Source organism: Petaurus breviceps, unplaced genomic scaffold (assembly GCF_028583685.1).
Source record: "Petaurus breviceps papuanus isolate PSGF00001 unplaced genomic scaffold, PetGlider_PUasm1.0 126, whole genome shotgun sequence".
Lineage (NCBI taxonomy): Eukaryota > Metazoa > Chordata > Mammalia > Diprotodontia > Petauridae > Petaurus > Petaurus breviceps.
In genome coordinates, this window is record NW_027185655.1 from 50,500,315 (window position 1) to 50,507,923 (window position 7,609).

Consider the following 7,609-nt stretch of genomic DNA (forward strand, 5'->3'; position numbering starts at 1 on the left):
TTCACATTGTGCATTTGGAAGAATTAGATGTGATATTCTCATTACAATACAGTATTTTAATGTTTAATTCTTGTTTGTTCCTGGTTCACTATCCATGGGTAGTTTCTGTTTAATTTTGTCTCCATTTGAGCTATAACCTCTTTACCTTTAAGTGATCCTTTATCTTTCATGGAAACAGCTGACAATACTGTTTTGCAGTTCAGAACTTTTTCATAATTACATTTTTAGCCTTGAGGGAAAATATTGTATACCTCATCAAATCCTCTGGCTTTGCAACTCACTAACTTTAACAGCCCTGCATGCCACTTGATCTTCTTGTAACTTAATTATGCATTCATAAAAATGGAAAGGAAAGGAAAGAAGAAAAGAGGAGAGGAGAGGAGAGGAGAGGAGAGGAGAGGAGAAGAAAAAATGCTATGCTTTATGACTTTTGACAACGTTAGAGTCTGTCTAAATTGAAGAATTTATCTAGTGCACTAAAGTTATCTCTCAGTCAATACTATAGATTCTCCCAGGTTTTTCTTCTCAGATGAGCAAGGTTGATCCACTGAACCAATATTAATCAACCTTTATTTAATCACTTTAAATCTACTAGCACATTGTAGTTCCCTAAAGTGACCATGGAGCATTGGTTATGCAGTGATCTCTAACATTCATACTGTGTGCTATTCAGCAATAAATTTGATTAGTACTCTTCTTTTGCATGAAATAAGGTGAGTGGACTGTCTTTGGTATGTGCAGCTAGGGTATAGCAAGTCAGACTCCGAAAGCAAAAGGCCATGATTGTAGAAGAAAAACATCTGTTCACTTCAGGATAAATGCTGATATTCTCCTTTTTTATGGACTATACTAATAATGGATATGATATTGTTTCTTCTTACTTTTAGGTCAAAATAACAATAATAAAAACAGCAGCAATAGCAAAAACAAAAACACTAATAACTAATATGTGTAAAGTGTTGATGATTTATAAAGCATTTTATATATGTCATTTCATTATATCTTCACATTGACCTTATGTAGTACATGTTATTATTATGCATATTTACAAATAAGGGTATTGAGGTTAAACCATATTGCTCATTATAATAAATTTGTAAAGAACCCTTAAAAATATTATCTCAAAGACGATTTGGGACAATCAATGCCTAAACATACCAGACAGAATGAAAGTGTCCATCCTTTCTCTACTTGAATTCCCTTAATTACAGGAAACTACAAAAGCTGTCTGCTCCATTTGTGAACAAGATCCTAACTAACATCAGTAATCTGGAAGGGAATTTCTAAGTCATTTAATCCAACCCCTTCCTCCTAACTATGAAGAAACTGGTGCCATTTGTCAAAGATCTTACAGGTATTAAATGGCAGAGATGTGATTTGAATACCAGTTCCAGGACTTCATGTTCAGCAGTTCCAACTGCACCATGTTACCTCCCACACTTTTAATTCTGATTAATTTTAATTATATTTAGGGGGGAAATTATTTTATTTATATATGTGGCTTTAAATTGGTCATCTAGTCATTTTAAAAATGAGGACATTAAAGTCAAAAAGATCACCCGGTAATTACTGGCAGCATTAGGCATAGATCCCAAAGGTATCATTTCAAATTCACAACAGGACTAAACCTATAGTAAGACTTATACTATATCATTAAGTGGTGCCGTGGATAGTGGTGGACTTGAAAATAGGAACACCAGAGTACAAATCCAGCTGCAACCATTTACTAGCCATCTGACCATGAACCTCTATGTACCTCAGTTTTCTCATCTGTAAAATGAGTACAATACTAATCCATGCCTGTAGAGGTTGTAAGGATAAAATAGATTGATATTTTTGAAGAATCTTGAAACCTTACAGTATTACTTAAAAGCTACCTATTATTATCACAAAAGAACAACTCTCAAGGAAAGAAAATAAACATTCAAACCCCAAGTATATCAATTTTGAGAGCTGTCTCCTTTCCTTGAAGCTTAGTTTGTTTTATGACCATTTATGTGATATTATTGGTAGTCAGAGTTTCTTATAATTCTCCCTGAAATTCCACATAGTCTTGTTGGATTGTTTTCTAATTCCCTGAATTACTCAAACTTAATCTCTAACTGGTCAACTAATGGCAATTTCCACAAGGCAAGAGAAAGGGGTGGTGATATAGACTGTGGGAATGTCCTTTATGTGACCATTCCCTCCTATTCATTGAGAATCTCATCACTATCATACCTTTGTAGGTAGAGTGCCACTTGAAAAGTGTATTGCATCTATAGTCAGGTCTTTGGATTTATATCTTGTTGCTAATATATTTTACATAGAGATGTCAATCAAGTTACTTATAACTGTTGACCTCAGTTTCCATATTTGTAAAATAAGGTAAGAAAAGATGAGCAGATGCCACTTACATCTTTAAAACTAATTTCCTGTGGTCCTCTGGCACATCCAAATTTACCTCCTTATCTTTACAGAGAATCATGAAGTCAATTTTGCTTCATTAGCCAATGAAGGAAAGACTGAAGGAGAGACACACAGAGAAACAGATGGACAGAGATAAAAATAAAGAGAAGGGAGAAGAAGATATAGCACCTGTTAATGATTAATATATAATGATGCATATTAATCACACACAAAAATAGGTATATATATATACATATATATATTAGGAACTGATAAATGTATTGAGAAACAGAATTGTTCTCTGATTATAAAAATCAGCAAATGAAAAAGCAATACTAAAATATGAGTTGTACTATGCCATATGCAATGAATGGTACAAAATTTGTCTAAGAGTTAGAGATAAACATAAGTTGCTGTCCTGGGAACTTACCTAATTCAAATATTTGAAAACCCATGGGCCAAAATATAGACTCAACTTGGAAAATTTTCATTGAATGCACCTTTAATATCCCATAAGATGTGTGGTTTTATAATGGAAAAAATAAAGAATATACATTCAAATTTTCTAAACTTAATGTCAAAGAATCAAGAGAAAACTTTCAATGGAAGACTGAGTATCATTCATATTAAAATTTATATAAAAGTTTTAAAATTTGAGAGTTATTTTATGTTAATTTAATTATTTTACTTTGTCCCAATTAATTTCCATGTAGGAATGTAAATGGTTCAACTCTGATAAGTTCTCTATGATTTCCTTTCCCTATTTACCTTCTCATGCTTCTCTTGCATCTTGTATCTGAATGTCAAATTTTCTATTCAACTCTGTTTTTGGTCAAGAATGTTTGAAAGTCCTCTATTCCACTGAATGACCATATTTTCCCCTGAAACATGATACTCAGTTTTGCTGGGTAGGTGATTCTTATTTTTAATCCCAGCTCCTTTGATCTCCAGAATACAAATTACCCCCAAACCTTTCAATTCCTCACTGTAGAAGCTGCCAGATCCTATGTTATCCTGATTGTGTTTCCATAATATTCAAATTGTTTCTTCCTGGCTGCTTATAATATTTTCCCCTTGATCTGGGAACCCCAGAACCTAACTATAATATTCCTAGGAGTTTTCTTTAGGGGATTTTTTTTTTCAGGAAGTGATATGTGAATTCTTTCACCCTCTATTTTGCCCTCTGGTTCTAAAACATCGGGGCAATTTTCCTTGAGAATTTCTTAAAGGATGATTTCTAGGTTCTCTTTTTTTTCTAATGGCTTTCAGGTAGTCCAATAATTTTTAAATTATCCTCCTAGGTCTATTTTCCAGGTCTGTTGTTTTTCCAATGAGATATTTCACATTGTCTTCTTTTTTTTTTTTTCATTTGTTTGGATCTGTTTAATAGTAATTTGTTTTCTCATAAATCACTAGATTCCATTAGCTGCAATCTAATTCTGAAGGAATGATTCTCTTCAGTGAGTTTTTGAAATTCTTTTTCAATCTAGCAAATTTGACTTTTTAAGGCATTCTTTTCCTCATTGCCTTTTTGAGCTTCTTTTGTGATTTGCGTTAGTCTATTTTAAGGTGTTATTTTCTTCAGTCAGGTTGTTGACTCTCATTTCATAATTTTCTTGCATCAATCTCATTTCTCTTTCCAATTTTTGTTCTGCTTCTCTTATTTAGTTTTCAAAATCCTTCTTAAGCTCCTTTTTGGCCTGTAACCAGCTCATATTTTTCTTGGAAGATTTTGGTGCAAGAGTTTTGACTTTACTACCTTCCTCCTGTTCCATGCTTTCAACCTTTTTTGTCCCCAAAATAGAAGTCTCACATTGGATTGCTCTGCTTGCTTTGCTTGCTCATGTTGCCACTCAGTTACTTGACTTTTGAGCTTTTTGCCACAGTAAAACTCTGCTACAAGATAGGGGAGCTTGGTCCCAGTCACTGGGGTTTTCTCAGCTGCTGGAGATATTAGTAGGGTGCCATCTCTGAAGCCTCCACATGCTCTGGCAAACTGGTCGTGCACCCCAGGACCTTCTCCTGAGACAATCATCCAGAGCCAAGCAGGTTAAAGAAAGAGTGGTTACCCCTCAGACTGATCACTTTGTCCCCCTACAATCTGTAGGCCAGGAGCTCTGAAATAGCCATGTGGTAGTGGGTGCACAGCCACCATGTCTCAGCCACTTCTCCCTTCAGGGGGGTAAGGCCAGACCACATGCCCAAACCCCCAGTTCCCAAACTCCACACAGACTTCTCACTTTGTCCTTAGCATCTGTGGGTTGATAATTCGTAAATGACCACAGCTGCTGGTGATTTGAAGTCTCTCCCACCATCATCTGGTTGTGGCTGCCCTGAGGCTAAAACCTTAGGCTCAGGCAGGGCTGGGATCTGCTTCCAGAGGGCTGGGCTGGACTCTTCCTGAAGGCCTGCCAGGTTGTCTTGAGCATGAGGTTAGCTTCTCTCTCTCATTTTGTCCGTTCTGAGGCTCCAAAGTTTGTTTAGAGTCATTTTTAACATGAATTGGAGGCGGTGGAAGTGGAAGCTGTGTGGAAGTCCTGTTTCTACCCCACTCTCTTGACTCTACCCCTGCTCTCTCTTCACTACCATATTTCTTAGCCAGTACCAAACACTTTTTATGATAGTCAGTTTATAGTTATACATTTGATGTGATATGGCTAGACCAACTTCCTTTTTTTTTTCATTTATTTTACCTTCATATCCCAGAACTTTCATTCTTCCATATGAATTTTCTTATTTTTTCTATATTTAGAAAAATTGGAACTTTGATTTTTATGTGAATAAGCCAATTAATTTAGGTAAAATTGTAATTTAAAAAATTATATATAAATTATATATAAAAATCTGCCAACCCAAGAGCAATTGATATTTTTTCAAATTGTTTAGATATGACTTTATTATTATGAAAAGTGTTTTGTAATTGTGTATGTATAGTTCCTGGAATTGTCTTGGCAGGTAAATTCCCAATATTTTATATGGTCTACAGATATTTTTAATGGAATTTCTTTTTCTCTCTTTTGCTGCTGGGTTTTATTGGTAGTATATAGAAATGCTGATGATTTATGTGGGTTTAATTTTTTTTGCAAATTTACTAAAGTTGTCAATTATTTCAGTATGTTTTTTTAGTTGATTCTCTAGAATTCTCTGAGTTTATCATTTACAAAGAATGATTAGTTTCCTCAGTGGCTATTCTAATTCCTTCAATTTCTTTTGCTTTTTTATTGCTAAACCTAACATTTCTTGTACAATATTGAATAATAGTGGTGATAATTAGACTGATTTCTGAGACTCCTGAATAGTATTGAAGTAATTACTAGTGTTCCACCAAAGTTCCAGTTCATCTCCAGTAGTTTGGGACCAATTCATAATTGCACAAATATGTGTAATGTATCATATATCTCTGTGCATGTGTGTTTATGTGTGTATATATGTATATACACATATATGTGTGTAAATATATATGTTTAAATATATTAAAATTTTATATTGTATATATTTACATGTGTATATATACATACACATATTTGCAGTATAGTTTTTTTTTTCAATTAATGAAAAAGTCCACAACATATCCAGGAAATTTTCCTGGATATGTTTTGGAAATTGAATTATAAAAATTACTCTTTCAATTCTGTCACTCAACTGCTCAAAAATTATTCATTTCTCCTTATCACTTATGACATAAAAACCATATGCCTCATCCCAACATCTAAGGCCCTTCATAGTATGAGTCCAATCAAAAACAGTCACTTTTTAAAAATGTTGTCCCCTATCTTCAAAATATTTTTATGTAATAATTTTAATATATTTCTGCTGAATTGAAATGATTATAGCTCAGACTTTTCTTATTTTGTGAGTTCCTGAAGCAAGTGCAGAAATATCCAGTACTATATTGAAGTAGAAACATGCTTCTAGGTTTAAAAGGAACAGAAACCAATGAAATTTAAAATAACACAGTATGATCTAGCAATTAAATCTTAGTGCTTTAAAATATGGTTAAAGAATAGCTAAGTGAACTATAATTCATTAATTAGATGAAGAGTTCCTTTCTTGTGTCTCCCTAAATCAATAAATTTCAACTTCAACCAAAATAATTTCTATTTTCTGTTTCCTAATTCACAGAAATAACAGTATAACATTTTGAATATATATCTTCTAGTAAAAAGCTTGATCTGATACCTCATCTTTTTAAGGAGCTAGTCCTGAGTTTTGAAGCCTGTGCCAGTAAAAGCAAACTCTGGCAGATGATTAAGCAAAGATGGAATAGCTTTCAGCCTGCAAGAGGGTTATATATCTACCACCCAATAATCATCATGTCTCACGTCATGAGGGTTCAATCAAGTTGATTATTCATCAAGTGCTTTTCTTTTCTTTTTTATTTTAAGAAACTTAGCCCAGCACTTGGAACATCATGTAGACATTTGTTGTTGGCACCGATGTTATTACTATAATTATTTTAACCACAATTCATTAAACTGTCTTCTAATGTATAATGAGATTGCAAACTAAGTCAGCACAGGGAATACTCATATCAATAAAATTATAGATATTTATGGTATTTACCAACTGACCATAGTATGATAGATTGAAAAGTATAAAGGTCATTTCATCAAACCTCATCATTTTACAGATAAAAAAACTGAGTTTCAGAAAAGTAAATAATTTTTGCCAAGTCAAAAGTTTGTAACTAGCAGGGACAGGATTCAAATTGAGGTTGTTTTTTATTGCAAATCTACCTATGTTTCCCTTTAACCTTATGCCTCAGAATGTGTGGTCCACAGTTAGAAAAACACTAGGTAGTAATATTGTCTCTGTTAAGAAGAATCATCCAAATAAACTTTGGTGTGTGTGTGTGTGTGTGTGTGTGTGTGTGTGTCTGTGTCAGAAAAAAATTGAATACAGTTTTAGAAAGGATGAAAAAGTGACAGAATTGCTATTAGCTTGATAATGTGCATCATAGTTTCAAGTAGCCTTGTAAAAATTCACTGAATATAAAGTTCTTTCCATGACTCTCAAAGTATTCCCACAAATTCCAAACTGCCTTCTACTTCTGAGACTTTATTCAAAATGTTAAATCTATACATTGTAAGTCCCTTTCCCCCTACCACCTTGAAGGCTTAATACTACATTGTTATTGATCTATAGACTAAACATTCTTTTTCCCCACATGCATTCCATATTAATTAAATGTTTGCTGAGGAATGCAACTTTATTCCATGAG